Source organism: Amblyomma mixtum, chromosome 9, assembly GCF_055824585.1.
Source record: "Amblyomma mixtum isolate Tamu chromosome 9, ASM5582458v1, whole genome shotgun sequence".
Lineage (NCBI taxonomy): Eukaryota > Metazoa > Arthropoda > Arachnida > Ixodida > Ixodidae > Amblyomma > Amblyomma mixtum.
This window is the reverse complement of record NC_143020.1, coordinates 88,113,562-88,128,411: the sequence shown is the minus strand read 5'-3', so window position 1 is coordinate 88,128,411 and position 14,850 is coordinate 88,113,562. Positions and strand designations below refer to the sequence as shown.

Here is a 14,850-nt window from a genome sequence, read left to right as displayed (position 1 = left end):
TCGGAATTCTTTATTTCCTGTGGCAACGGAGCAAAGAACCCAATATTTGCACACTAGAAAGAGAGCGACGTTAAAGTTTGGGCAAAGCACACTAAAAGATTGAAACAGAAACACCATGCCGATCTCTCCCAATAAATATCGGTGCAAAACCCGAAACGACGGCCGACGAGCCGCCATCTATGTCACGTAATGTCAGCTGCACTGTCCACGAAGCTTCGTCATTTGAAAGCGGTTTCTCGTGTTTTGGGGCTTGTGATTGCTGTCTTTCGGGTTCGGTCATGCACTTGTACATAACTGTTGGGCAGGTTTTCATCTAAAGCAGTACGAAAGGGGATTACGCAATGTTCGGGCCTCTATTCGTTGTGTGGATGCGCTTCGCATTCGCGGGGAGCGTTGGCGGGGAACGGGGACCCCGCAGTCTGTAAGCACTGCAACAACAACTACACTTCTTCTAACACCAGCCATCTTTCCAAACACATTTCTTATTCCTTGAAATGCCCTGAAAAAAAAAAAAGAAAGTTTAGTACCCGAAGCCGTTCTCGCAGTCCTTGAGGCAACATTTTCAATTCAATCGAGTTGATGCAGTATGCAGCGTAGTATCGGCGCAGGTAAATGTTACCAGTTCATCGGTATAGCGACCTTCAAGTGCGGATGAACGCTGATAATGTGTTAGCAAAGGCTACATTTTCTAGCCCTCCGTTTGCCTTACTAACAAATCAAAACTGGAACGTTGCATTTAATGCGATTAGGCCATTTATATAAACTCCCAAGCCGTTACAGTTCGGTTGAAAAACTGCATGACGTATAGTATGAAATGGCCACCGATTTCATAAAGGAAAGTGTGGGAAAAGCTTCATGTGCCGCCGCTATCACCGACTCTCACTGCTGGACGAACGTCCAAGGAGTGTTTACAGTGAACTTTGTTTTCTTCACACCTTCGTCCATTGTTTGTAAAGTCAATTCACACTGGAGCTAATAGGCATACGGTGACCTATATGAAAGAAACCCGTGCTGTAATAGAATAGGTTGTCATCTTCAAGGTAAAGGTGGTGGTGACCGATAATGCTAGCAACATGGAAGTGACATGCGCTCTCGATACTGAGCGATTTTCTCGTGTCACAGCTGTTGGTTGTGCAGCAGTCTCTCTGAACCTACTGACTAATGATCTGCTTGCCCTTAGTGCAATCCTAAATGTACACAAAGAGGCAAAAGCTATGTCCAAGCATGTATAGAAAACTAACTTGGTGTGGCCCATATTCAAAGAGAAGTACGACGCAGAAAACGTCTAGGCTGCGAGCACATGTCTGAGGCTTCCGAGCAAGGAAAGATGTAGTCGTGGTGGTTTCTCGTTGAACAGCTTACTTGAAGAACAAAGATGTGTTGCAAGATATTCCTTTAACTGAAAGGTTGAATTTCGACAAGGCTCTATAGGCGTGGAGGTCTGAACAAAGAGGAGCTTTGGGTGCCTTGAAAGCATGCTATGTGCTTCTGGGACGCCTCGCAAACGCTATCGAAACTGTAGAAAGTGGACAAACCCTACTGTCTGGTGCTCGAAGTTTGTTTCAACATCAAGTGGAAGAAATGTAATCAAACTTGGAGCGCTCTGTTCTTTCATGATTTGAACGTGATCTCGCCGACGACGCTGTGAAGATATGTCAGTCTTTTGCAGTTAATCGCGTGCACTGTGCGGCATTTACTGTCTGCATTTACCTAAGTTTCATCGCCCAGTAAGAACATGGACGTTGAAGTGGGAGAGTTTGCCCCGGTACTGAAGTGCAAATGACCAAGGCATCATATGATCAAGATCCGCAATATACGGGATTATGCAAGCCACATGCGGCATTCAACACAGTGTGCGAGAATCAGCACCAGTGGAACTATGATCACAGTGGCCAGAATCGTTCTACCGATCCCGCCTTCACGAAATGCTCGTAAGCGGAACTTGTACGACGTCACCAACAACCACACACTGCGTAGGAACAGGCTGCGGGATGGAACAGGGCGAAAGCTTGTTATTTTGCACGCACATATTAACATGGTGAGGAAGACTGCAGATGAAGGCAGTGATGCTGACTCTGAACAAGAGATGAAACTTCACCTACCGTTCCCTCTCCTTTTCATATGTTCTTATATTTGCAGGAACGACAAAACTATGCCTTTTTTTACCCTATTGTTCTCACGGTATGAAAAATATTGCGTGCCTTACTTTGTGTACGTATACATTTATGCAGAGCAATCCAATGCTCCAATAAAGTGGCAATCACAGAGGGCACAAGGCATTTTAGTTTTCGGTGTCTAATTGCCGCAACAGTTCAAGAAAGCTGCGCTTATTTAAGAGGGAGCTAGACATTTTCACGTGCATGATTGTAGAATGCGTTCGGTCTTTTATACATATATTGCAATTGTTTGTGAAAAGGCAGACTGTTTTTACATCTGCGACTTCTGTCCCTGACATTCTACAAGAAGCTGCCTGCTCAAAAGCAGATTTACGTTTTTACTTTTTTTTCCCAAAATTTTGGGAAAACCGAAAAATATTTCTTTTCGCGTCGGTAGGTCGCCATGATTTTTTGTCACTCAAGCTTTTGCGAGACGAACTGCGGTTTGACTGAAATGTGGCTCAGATATATTTAAGCTTACTGAAAAATATTTCAGCTGCATCGAATGAATAATTCAGAAGAAATATGAAATTGAATCAAGGTTTTGAAGAAGAACTTGAAATGCGTAGACATGTGTGTGAGCAGTGAGCTTACAATATGTCAGACGTGAAAGACATCAGATTCTGCGTAAAATGTTGAATAGCGGTAAATGATTTGCCATACATTTAGAAAAGAGTGTTACGAACTGAAAGGAACCACATAAATGTTCTAGTTCCTTTTTTGCCAAGTGAGCAAGGAAGCTTTCGTTTAGAACAAAAGCAGTTTCAAGGAAATAGATTGAATTTAGGCACACTAAGAGCGATATCATGCTTCATGTGTAATGAAACTGGTATTGCCTGCAGTGCAATGCTGCAAATTGCGCAAATATGTTCTTTTTGGAACCTGGAACTGGTTAAAACTACTTACCCGAACCAGCACTGCAGGCTATCTTACTAGCGTGGTAATAGGCGAAAGTACAAAATCAAAGAGCACATGGACTTGCTCACATTATTAGATAACTTTAATTAGACGTGTTTTTTGTTTTTGACTCCTTGCTGAAATGCTCCAAGCAAACGTTACTTGGTATACAAGCCCTTACGGCCCCACCAAATGAAACAAGCTGTCAAGCCAGGAAATTAGGTATTGTTTTTAATATGAGATCAGCCTGTGGTACAGGAGCTCGGTCAAAATCTCTCGATTTCAGAAAGTATAGGAAACATTTCAGCTCGCAACCCTAGAAATCTAGTATGACCTGCAATGGGTGTCAAAAACCAATGCCGCATTAAGAGATACGAGCAGTTTTTGACACCAAAAAGTGCTGAAAATAGTTCTGCAAAAAAATTACCAATTTAACAAGTTTCATGAAAATAACTCATACGAGCCAAAATTTTTGTACAAATTGCCAGCGCATACTATGACTATGGAAGAAATTACTCGACCGGAACGTCACACGGGTCTCCAGTGCACGAAGTAGAACACTTTTTCAACGGCAGTGATTCTGGATGTAAACAGCGTGTATAATCTAATTGTGCTCGTTGTGAGCAGTGCAGTCGCGAAACGCGTAATAAACTTGCAACCTTTAAATAGTTTCAAATGGCACGTTAGAAACTAATTCGCTATCTGAAATGTTTAGTGCAAACGCACACGCTTCCTGTCCAGTTCCTTCCATATGTTCTACAGTATTCATCATCATTATTGAATTACAAAAAAAACTTTATCGTACTAAATTTTCTTATAATCGGGAATATAGAAGCCGCTAGACGCAGAAAAGCATACTAGTGCAAGCTCACCAAAGTTTCGAGGCAGCGAAGCGGGGCAGGTGCGGCCGGTTCAGGAAACGGTCGGCTTGAAAAGAGTCCGATCAACTTTCTGGCTTCCCTTGCAACTCTTTTCGCGTCTTCAGACGAGGTTGTGGACGCCGGGCGCAGACCGTGACCGTCCGACCTGGAGTCGAGAGCGTGCGAAGTGAGCTCCTTTTCTCGCCGGCCGCTCCGACTGAGTCTGACAAGCCTTTCCTCTTGTTCGGTGGCGCGCTAGTTCGCGTGGGGCGGACCGGCGGGACGGCCAGACGCTACATTTATACTGGGCCGTGCCTTCCCTTCCTCCCCCGGCTGCTCCCTTTTTCCCCACACACCCGCCGTGCTCTCTTCCCTATTCACAACCCTCTCCGCAAGTTTCAGGCGCGTACGGAGAAAGAAAAGAGAAGGATAGCGCGCATGCGCCCGAGGAGATGCCGAGCGCGAAGCGCCGATTGGCGCGATCGATGCAACAAGCGTGTCCTTTTCGAGTCGCCCTGGCAGTCGAAAGTTGTCCGTGCTCTCGCAGAGAAACTGTCTTCGTGTCTGTTTGCTTGTCCGGATTCTCTGGTTGTGGGCAGAGCAGTGTCTTCCGGCTTCTCTTCCTCTTTCTCTGGAAGAGTTTTTTTGTCAGTGGCCGACGCGTCCGGCCCGTTTTTTTCGCTTAGTGCGGACATCCGGACCTGCGTTAACGTGGCCGCAATCACCTTGTGCGTATCAGGGTAGCAAACAAGAGAGCAGCTTTTGCTATTACTAAGACATGACATTGCTATTACTAAGACAAGACATAAAACGCTCTGTATGGACAAAAGGCTCACTGTGTGCATGATAGCGCTTCCAGGCACTTTCACCGGCATCCTGTCGTGTTTACCCGAAGGGTCACTGATGGGACGAAAATAAAAATGAAAAAATCGTGCTCGCTTCCCGAGAAATAAAATCGATGACCTTTGTAGCCGTAAGTTTATTGCGAGGTAAGTTTGTGATCTTTGCATTTTATCCATCATTCGTTCGCTGAAAAGTGTGTTCTAGTGCTCCTTAGTTACCCTGAGTGGATGCGGACATTCTTTACTCACGCCTCTGACTGTACCCCTTGATTGCGGTCTACTCGATCTGTGTTGCGCGTCTGTTTTAACGCGACAGCTATTTGGGTCCCGTTCTTTGAACACCCGGCTTTTATCGTTGCTGTGGCAAGAAAATCATGATTGGTGTGAAGGGTCTTGACGTCATAGCCGAGAAATCGCTTATAATAAGGATTGTTTGGTCAAGTACAGGAATGCAGCCTTTGTCCCTCTGGTTGCGAGCCGGGCATGCTACCTATATACCAGCAAGAAAAGCTATTGCGTAACATCCTTCAGGTAAACACAAATGTCCTCCCAATTTTGTCTTAGGAAATTTTCAAGCGGAATAATATCGCACAGACATTTTGCTGATGACCGACTCGGAAATTCGGACGTGCTTTGAGCGTGCACTAACGCTATGGGGTCTCCGGTAATGGCTGCACTTTTTTACTGTGCTATTTCGTAATCTTACATGTATTCAATTTCAGCAGGATACACACTGATACCGTGATTTCAAAACGAGGCGGCACGCATTAGGAGCCGGCGAAAACCATTATGGTGAAGGGCTGCAATAACAGTTTGCCTGTCAGACGGAAGTAGACCACGAAAAAGGTATTTAAGAATAGTGACGGTATTTCCATATTTTAATAATAGGCTCAGGGTGCCTGTACATTCGCGCATGCTCAACCAGACGCGTACCTACAGTTGTATCTTACCGGTACTCATCTGTGGGGCAGCAAAATGGAAGCTAACAAGGATGGTTCAGCTTAAGTTAAGGACAACGCAGTGTGGTATGGAAAGAAAAACGATAGGTGTAACGTTAACAGACCGGAAGCGGGCGAAGTGGGTGACGGAACAAACGCGGATTAATGACATCCTTGTCGAAATCAAGAGAAAGAAATGGGCTTGGGCAGGGCATGTAATGCGAAGGCAAGATAACCGCTGGTTCTTAAGGTTACTAACGGATTGGGTTCCAAGAGAAGGCAAGCGTAGCATGGGGCGGCAGAAAGTTAGGTGGGCAGATGAGATTAAGAAGTTTGCGGGGATACGGTTACTGCAACTGGCGAAGGACGGGGTTAATTGGAAAGACATGGGAGAGGCCTTTGCCCTGCAGTAGGCGCAGTCAGGCAGATGATGATGATGATGAGCTTGATAAACGATTGTTCTGATACCATTAGGAAGTAGGAACGCGAAAGCGTTGTTTCGCTGCCAAACCAAAGCTTAGAAAGTCCCGTTACAGCGTATAAATATAGGTTAAGAGCGTACGTTGTTGGGCTAGTCGGTCAATCATGGTGAATACAAGGGGGGGTCCTTGTCTTTTTGTGCGCAGTACCCCCCCTTGTATAAATATAGTAATGACAACTTCAAGTCCTTAACATTTCCAGGCGTTTCGCAATCCGGTGACATTTCCCATCATGAATCAATCGCGCCTAATGCAACAACCAATCTACGCAAGAAACCGATATTGGAGATTTCATTTCCTCCGTGATGGTAGTGTAAGCAGTGATGCAATATCGAATCATAGCCGCCTGGATAGTTTTTCACTCGCTAACGCTCACATTTATGTCCGATCACACTGAGACGTCGTGAGGATGGCGGTTTTTTTCGTATTGATATTTTTTGCTGTCAAGATCGTATCTTCTCTAGCTTAGCCATAACAGTAACTTTGTATTTTACAGCTTTATTTCTTACCTTTTTACCCTTTTCTACTCTTTGTCTGTATAATTATGTCTGTATGTTGCTTTTTGTGTGAAAATGAATGCGTTGTTTTGAAACTGTCTCCCCTGCGGTAATGCCTTCGAGGCGACGCAGGTATTCTGTAAATAAATAAATAAATTATTTGCCCACAACGATATGGTACTTGCGTTTGTAGAAACTATGCGGACTTAGTTCTTTTGTTTGCATTTTTTTCTTGGAGTTTTGGTCTTTCCTTTCTACTTTTATTATTGATTTATTTATTTATTTAGTTACTTTTTTCGGAACCTCCAACCGCAGGTGGCTGTTATTGAAAAGGGGAGCCACAAAAATAAAATCTACACAAAAGGAAACGTTTCGCAAAAGGTTCTAGAGCAGCGCACGAGTAAAGTTGAAAGATAAAACAACACAGAACGTTAAACCAATTTCAAAATGTCAGCACAAACACAAGCAAAGTATAGGCGTCCTAATATAAAAGTTGACGTGAAGTCGAAAGGAAATTTCGTATTGGACGTAGCTCTGGGGAAACGCGAAAGAAAAAAAGAAATAGGTTGATACACACTAGAATTGTTATCTCGCCAATTTCCAAGGACGTATGACGCTCATTCTGTCCCGCCGACACTAACAGTTGGGATGTAAAAATAGCTGTTCGGAACTCCACGACTCCCGAGTGAGCGACATATCTACTTAAATGTACACAAGTTGAAATCTCTAGCCAATTGCCGCAATTATCTAGCTGTAAATTCGTACCCATTGGTACGCATGTTTGCTTAAAGAGATATTTGTGCTAGGAAATTTATTCTGCAACTCTTTTAAGCCCATACGGCACTAAATTAAGTGAGCTGCGATTCTTCTATGGTTTTAGTCTGCGTCATAGGGTTACTGCATTAGATGTGTGGTCTTCGCAAAACGGCAAACCAATGTTTGGATATTTCGTAACATTTTTGAACAGATAGCACAAAAAACCTCAGCGCCTTCGTTCTCCCTTAAAATGTTTATTTTCTACATATGATTACATCTGAAACGATTACTATAAAAATAATCTATTTCTACCAAATTGGCTATGTCTTTCAAGGGTATACAAAGGGCACAAGGCGCGCCAGAAGTGTACGTAAAAAAACAAAGGATTTGCCATAAAATTGCACTATATTGTGCGCTTTATGAATTGTCTTTTGACCACCATATTTCTGCATAAAAATACTGGGATCCCAAATTCTGAACGTGATTCAAACCATGGAACTCAATAGCGGAAGAGTGCTTTTTGCTTTTGACTCGTTTGGTAAAACTGCTCAAAACTCACCCGAACTAACGGACTGGCTGCGAGCCGTCTAGCCAGGCAGTTGAAAAGCTCACGAGGCTGAAATGGTCTAGAGCGGTAAAGACAGCAGTTCGGCTCACCGCTTAGGTATCTATCTATATAATAGAAACCCAATGAGCACCCCCCGCCGAGATTTATGTGGTGATCTACAATTGTGGGGACTGGGCACCGAAGCGGTGTGGAGATGCTGGTATTCACACTTGGTGTGCATACGCAAAGAGCTGGAGGAACACATGCCGAGAGCCATGCGCGGTACTTGGTCATGACAAGGCGCTATCAAAGTTTCGATGCGTTAGGAAACTTGAATAAAAGCCATAATGCGAGACACTGCGAAGTGTTAGGGCTGTCACTTTGACGTGCTCATCGAAATTGAATGGAATGCGCTTTATAAAGTTCAGTGGGACGGTAGCTTACGTCACCGCTTAAAGACATAAATAGGGAACGTCTATGATGGAACGCCAAGTACAATGTTATGAAGCCAAGGTAGCTTTGACTCGTTTAAACAGTGTTCTTGTATGCGCTGAGAAGCTGCTACAATGCAGTTAGCCAGCCAATCCACGAAATACAGCCTGCTTGAGGAGGTGTTTCAGAGACGAGCTGATTCGGGGGGAGGGTGGGGGGGGGGGGGTGTAGTTTGGGGCAGTTTGTCCTTGGGCTGGAAGTTGCTCTACTTTCTTCCGTGGATGACAGAACAATTCATATCAAATAACAGCGCAGATGTAAGTTGTCATTGTTCCCTTAATTTCCAAGCCAAGAAAGAGTTTCATGATTACGATGAACATAGCCATGCTTTTATGAACTCTCTTTTCAACCGTAGCCTAACAGGCGCGGGCAGTACTAATGATGAGGGTTAGTCATACATTTTTCAGCTACGCAAGTACTCGACAGCGTGCACTTTGAAAAAGTGTACGCTAAGTTTCGCAACAAGTGATCGGCGAATAAGAAAATTCTGAAACCATTAGCTTCAAACCTAAAGGCCAGCTTAAAAAGAGAAACTGTTCTTGCGTGTTTTTTTTTTCTCCGGACTCTCTCGTTTAACCCAAAAGCATTTCGTCACAGGCACGTTTCGTTGTTGTATGAGCAGCCTTGGGTTAAACTCTACGATTAAACCATTCTGATGCTTGAAGCACTCTGAGAATACATTCTGTAATTTCGCTGTGAGATATGCAGCTATAGAAACGATGCAAAACCAGGAGCCAGAAAATTTCTCCAGGAAAGAGCATAGATTAGTCCGTAGGAAAACAAAGCTTTTAAGACCAGCCAGTTTCTTACAGAAGCTGCGTGCAGCCTGGCACTGTCTGGCCACGCTTACGATTTTACAGATGTAAAAAGGCGCTATAACGTCAAAATACTCTTGGGAATGAAAAAAGGGCCAGACCCATATTTAAGGAAAACACGGCTATAGCGATAAAGAAGAAATGCCTGCTGTTCTATTGCGCACTCGACGGCTGAACAATGACCATTGCCTGTGTGATGCAATTGCCAATTTAATTTTTATAGTCTGCTGCGCAGATTGGTAAATAGAGCCAATGGGGGGCTCGTGGAATCACTTAAGATTGCAGGAAAGGAAGACAAAACATTTACTAATAACACTAATAAATAGTTTAAATATCCTCATTCAGATGCTCGTACTACGGCCCAAGCTTTTGACCTCAGCTCCCAAACCACACTTGCAGTTTACAATCGCAATGCAGAATGGCGGCAGTAACATTTTTTTCTAAGCGTGACTAAGCGCGATCATATTTGGGGACACAAAAGGAATGAATATTCTCAACAATGCGGTCGCTAACTTTTCTAACGCGATCATTTCTGAAACGCACGCTAACAAAGGTTACAGTCGGTCATGTTGTGCTTTTCCCATTGCCCTTCCCCTCTCTCATTTTGATCCACCTCGGCATGAATGGCGGCCGCATTCTTCAGAAAGCACAATCACAGCGGGACCATCTAGCTGCTGGGAACGAAACTCGCGGAGTTCGTTAGCCCGGTTGCAGTGTATATCATGAAAATATTTTATTCTTGGATATTTTATCTTAAAATGCTACAATTTTAGCTCAGGCTGTAAGAGGACGGAGAAAAATACAAAATATAATAGACTGCTAAAAAAGTACGGCTTCAACATATTTTAAAACTCTTTGCGGCAGTGGTGCCGTGAAACAGATGCGGACAAAGCTTATTTCATCTAACAATGGTTTTGGGGAGGAACGAGTTTTGAAAGACAACAGCTCTCATTTTATGCGCTATAACAAAAAAGGGGTGAATAGCACGGAGAGATAATTAGTCTGGGTGGGTATGTACACACTGAACTCTAAACTAAATTTATTTTAAAAATCAGTACAAAAAGTTTGTAGCGATAAATATTTTTCTGGGTGGAAGTTTTGAAATTTGGGCTTGGAGGGGTAAAGCTCTCGTTGGTTGTGTTTTACCATAAGCGAAAAATATAAATCTGAAAGGTGGCATTTAACCTTTCTCGACTTGCTCGATCTGGTACTGGTGGTATGGGTCCATATTTACCTCCATGCTATTACGTTCGTTTGACCATATATTCTGTAGTCCTCAAATTCTGCATCTGGTGTCTCGTGTTCCAGCACCAGTTTTAAGAAGCCGAGCAGTAGTTGAGCTGATCCACCTACGTGATCAATTTATTAAGCATATTTAAATGTGCCTGTAACTGAATCGCCTAAATACTTCAATTTATTTCACATTATGATGGTAGGTTTGGTTTATGGGGTTTAACGTCCCAAAGCGACTAAGGCTATGAGAGACGCCGTAGTGGAGGGCTCCGGAAATTTCGACCACCTGGGGTTCTTTAACGTGCACTGACATCGCACAGTACACGGGCCTCTAGAATTTCTGTAGTTGGGTTATAGAAACACTGAGGGCAACGTCATAAAAGTTTTGTTTTCAATTAAAATTGGTCCTCTAGCTCTTTCTTGGAGTCTTGATGTTCATCCAGAAGAAATGGTTTACTGCTCATAAATTTGCATTGAAAATTTTCTCCCACTCGTTTCAATAGTGTGACGTGCACACCGAAAGGGACTCGTTGGACATGTCATGAAGTGAATGGCGGTGCTGCCTATCTTCTTGGATGCACTACCAAAAAACTGCATCGAAGCAAACAGTGAAGTTACCAAATCGGCCAGTGACGTCGCCACATGTACTTCAGTTTTTTAAACTTCTCAACGTTATAAAATCAACATTTTCTATAAAAGTACAATCTGTTTCTGAAAATGCGTTAATATATCGGTGCTGACCAACGTCAATTTCTCGTCAGCATCTCTTTAACTCTATAAAAGAAGACGAGGGGCGATTTTCTATATTTTACAGAATGGATACAGAAAAGTAAATTTACATCTACCATTTGTGGCATGAGATGTTGCTATATTTCAGAGTCTCATTGTATAGTACTCAATCAATGACGTTTCTTGTATGACGAAACAAGAGGCAGTCATCTACAAACAATCGTGCTTCAACATGAGGACCTAATAATGCGCAATGTCATTATTTTGAAGCAAAACGAGAACAGAGCCCAAAACAAAATTTTGAAGAACCCCTGGCGAAAGCTTCGATGTAGGTGAATATTCACCGGCTATTTTAACTGATTTTTCTGTTATAGGGATAAGCGCTATTCGAGCTAATAATCTGCCTATCAATACTATAACCAGACATTTACCTTAAAGAAGTTCATAATGGCGCACTTGATCAGATGTTATCGACGAATCTAATGCAACCACAATATCCGCTGTCTGGAGTTGATAGGTGCTGTGTAAGTTTGAAGAGCTTCAAATAGTTCGCTGATCGTCGACAAGCAGTGCCGAAAACCCGTTTGGCTATATTGAAATAAGTTTTTTAAGTTTCCGATAAAATTCACAAGTATTCTTTTTGCACTCCCCCTTTCTAAAGTGCCCGGTTAGCGTCAGCTCAAAGTCGGTGCCGGCTAGATTTAGTGTTCGAAGTCATTGGCATTTTAAGTATTTCGTTCATGGCTATGCGAAAGAGATGAATCTCCCTCGTCTAAGACAGTCTAAGCAAGGTCCTTTACAGCTTTCTATATTCCACCAGTCAACCTCCGCCCAGGTCGCTGTTACCGCCGCCGAGCGGTGCTTCGGCGCAGACTCCAAGAAGAATAGTGAATATAACTGCTCATTGCAGTAAGTGATTTTTTTAAAAATCTTGAATTTTTACAATTCGCATTCTTACATTCTGATGCAGTAAGCTTTTCCTCACTGTTTCCTTCATTGGCCACTTGCATTTAGTGCACAACGAACACTATCTAAAAGTTGTATTACGCAAGGTCGCGTTAGAATCAAACATAAGGTCATTCAGGTGAGACCAGTGGGTGGTACCAATGATAAAAAGATTGTGGACCGCCTATTTGGCGTAAAATGTTCGGAGTGGTACGAAACGATTCAGCGCGTCACGGAACATACGATTACTAGTCGAAGCAAAGCTTAGCACATCATAGGGATTCGCACCGACGGCCTTTGGTTTCCCAAACTGTGACTTCTTGAAACTTCAAACATCTTTTTACGGACAAACTAATTGACGTAGGACATTCGAAGTGGTGTCAAACGCTTTGTCTTCTTGCGCTCTATACGTTGACAATAAAAAATTGGCGGGGGCTTTGCCTTGGTTTGAGTGGCTTAGCGAGGCTTAGCCACTCAGGACAAGAACTGCAAAGCATGATCAATCAGTTAGACAGGCAGAGCAGAACGGTGGGGCTAAGAATTAACATGCAGAAAACCAAAGTAATGTTCAACAGCCTAGCAAGGGAACAGTAGTTCGCCATTGGTAGCGAGGTGCTGGAAGTAGTAAGAGAATATGTCCACTTAGGGCAGGTAGTGACCGCAGATCCGGATCATGAGAGGAAAATAACTAGAAGAATAAGAATGGGGTGGAGCGCATATGGCAGGTTCTCTCAGATCATGAATGGTAGCTTACCAATATCCCTGAAGAGAAAAGTATACAACAGCTGTATCCTACCGGTACTCACCTATGGGGCAGAAACGTGGAGGCTAACAAAGAGGGTTCAGCTTAAGTTAAGAACAACGCAGCGAGCTATGGAAAGGAAAATGATAGGTGTAACGTTAAGAGATCGAAAGCGGGTGGAGTGGGTGAGGAAACAAACACGGGTTAACGACATCTTAGTTGAAATCAAGAGGAAGAAATGGGCTTGGGCAGGGCATGTAATGCGAAGGCAAGATAACCGCTGGTCCTTAAGGGTAACGGAGTGGATTCCAAGAGAAAGCAAACGTAGCAGGGGACGGCAGAAAGTTAGGTGGGCGGATGAGATTAAGAAGTTTGCGGGGATACAGTGGCGGCAACCGACAAAGGACAGGGTTAATTGGAGAGACATGGGAGAGGCCTTTGCCCTGCAGTGGGTGTAGTCAGGCTGATGATGATGATGATGATAGCCTTGGTTAAGCCTGGTAGTTTGCGAAAGCAAAAGCGCAGCGCCTCCAACAGAAGGAACGCAGAGCGCCGCGTCTACAGGTCACGCGGGGCTACCGGCCGCCGCTGCGCAGACAGGAACTCTTCTCTGTCCTGCCATAGCAAAACACTTCGACCCGAACACAGATGGGCGCTGCCCGCACTGTGGAGAGATCTGCGATATCTTTCACATGGTGTGGGCATGTACTCAGAATCCTCACCTTCCCCCACCCCCACCCGAGAGGCATGGGAGACTACCCTCCTCAACTGCTCCACACTGGAGACCCAAAGGGCTCTAGTAAAGCGGGCGCGAGACGGGGCCTCATCGTGCGGTGTCTCGGACTAAGGATACCGACCATGTAGCGGGGTCTTCTGATCCCCAAACTCTCTCTGAGTATTAAAAATGTTTTTCACCACCACCACCACTGCCCAACGACTCGACTTGGTAGCCCATCTCTCACCCTGGTATGACGTCAGAGGTCACTCTAAAAATCAAACGTGGCTACCAGCCGCCGCTACATGAAAGGCCGTTCATGAGCGTAGTATTGCTTTCGCAATAAAACACCTATCCAGATGTAATGAAAAATTTGTGCCGGATGTAGCGCAGATGGCTAACGACGCAATTTTCATTCCATATTGCTAACACTCGATACTCATACGCTGCCTCAGCGTTTCGCCCTTTTTCTAGCCCGGCCCCGCATTTGTTCCGCAGTGACAGCATTGTTCCCCTCTTGTGGCTACGATGCCAGCTCCTGAAAGCGGTCGCTTACAGGCAGCGCAAGAGGGACCAGCAGTGGTCCCCAAGCGGAAAGTGGCCTGCGGGGTGAGCAAAGAGGCTCCATACTGGCCTTCATGTCAGCCATAGGCGGATGCTCTGTCCATATGTTTGCTTTATAACGACCCAAACCCGGATGACGGAAAAAGTGAAGGGAGGACGTGAAAACGCTAGATAAAGTGTTTCGCTTCCGGAGAGGAAAGTGCTCTGCGGGACGCCAGATAAATGAGCCGCGGGGATTTCGCGAAAAAAGAGTGCGAAAACGTGAACGGCCTGCAGCACGCCGGGGACTTCTGCTTCGTATTATTGTTTTCTTGCTGACACGTTATTTGTTTTTTTTTGCTTTCCTCAAAAGGAAGATCCCGAGCTGACTATCCCGGCTTCATGTCCCCTTTCAGGAATCGTGGAACGGAGCCAAGCGGTAGCCGTGTCCATGATATACTCTTGCCCTGGAAAACCATAAGTGGTACCTATAGAGGTTAGCGGTCTGACAAACTTGCGTTCGGGACTGTCGTGAACGAAAATGGCATGAGGGCACAAATTGATTTAGAAAATGTTTGAGAACGAGAATCCACTGATATCGGAGCCGCATCGTCTAAAAGCTGGATACTGTTACAAACTCTATCAAATTTCCCGTTATACTCCT

The 14,850-nt window shown here is 44.3% G+C and overlaps 1 protein-coding gene across 2 annotated transcripts in view; it reads right to left on the bottom strand.

The window, feature by feature from the left end:
* The window catches only part of LOC149330039 (xibalbin-1-like), a 108,042-nt gene extending 103,842 nt beyond the window's left edge, over positions 1 to 4,200 (bottom strand). Inside the window, exon 1 of one of the 2 annotated variants that reach the window (XM_089560749.1) lies at positions 3,926 to 4,200. The gene's annotated coding sequence lies outside the window, so the exon portion shown is untranslated. The remainder of the gene's footprint in view (positions 1 to 3,925) is intronic. The other variant, XM_089560750.1, reaches the window with a different exon arrangement.
* Positions 4,201 to 14,850: the final 10,650 nt, after the last annotated feature.